Below are 975 nucleotides of genomic sequence, written 5' to 3'. Positions count from 1 at the left end.
TCCAAAACACGTCAAAAAGACGTGATATCCGAACATCCAGAAGACGTTCTCAGAGGAGCCAGAATGAAAGTTTATAATACGTCTTTCCCGGACGTTGTAAAGATGTCTTTCCCGGACGTTTTAAAGATGTCTTTTCTAGACGTCGTATAGATGTCATAAAAGTACGTGTTAAAGACGTGATATCCGAACATCCAGAAGACGTCCTCAGAGGAGCCAGAATGAAAGTTTTTAATACGTCTTTTCCGGACGTTTTAAAGATGTCATAAAAGTACGTGTTAAAGACACAATTATTGGACATCCAGAAGACAATATCCATGAGGGCAATATAGGCCACATCTTTTCAGGACATTAAACGTTAAAAATTCAAACTTGGTTACTAATGAGAACAGCTTATAAAAGTAGTACCCTTCACTGACATGAATGAAATGCACACACTACAATTAGCCACTACTGTCCCGTACTGATTAGATGAGTGATGACCAGAGTTGCTAATCAGATATTAAAAAATGGATAAACGTTAAAGATAATTAGTATAAAGTTCCACTGTCCTCAAATGGACACAAACATAAAAAGTGAAGAATGCATGTTTGAGCAGAAATAGACAACTTGGATCTGTGTGTGACAGTGAGTGAGTGAGTGAGTGAGTGAGCATTCATTCTTATATGATATGATATAGTATCACTTTCCGTTTGATCATCAATGACTCGACAGTTGTCGACACACAGTATCCATATTTGTCTACAACACATAAAAGTGTTGGACTTCATTAATTATCGAAGTGAACATCTAATACATCTAATAGTTACAACCTCCCCACTGGGGTGAGCTGTAACACTGCTGGGGATAGATGTAAGGATGACAGGTAATTAGCCGATTTAAGATTCACACTATCCAATTTTATTCAAGAACTTTGATGAAAAGCCACGAACACATTTAAAATACATTGTACAACAGTGAACATTGAATAAAACGAAA

Source organism: Seriola lalandi, unplaced genomic scaffold (genome assembly GCF_002814215.2).
Source record: "Seriola lalandi dorsalis isolate HSWRI2012SDOR001 ecotype SW California unplaced genomic scaffold, Sedor1 jcf7180002054630, whole genome shotgun sequence".
In the NCBI taxonomy this organism is placed as follows: domain Eukaryota; kingdom Metazoa; phylum Chordata; class Actinopteri; order Carangiformes; family Carangidae; genus Seriola; species Seriola lalandi.
The sequence above is the reverse complement of the archived record's forward strand: the minus strand, read 5'-3'. Positions refer to the sequence as shown.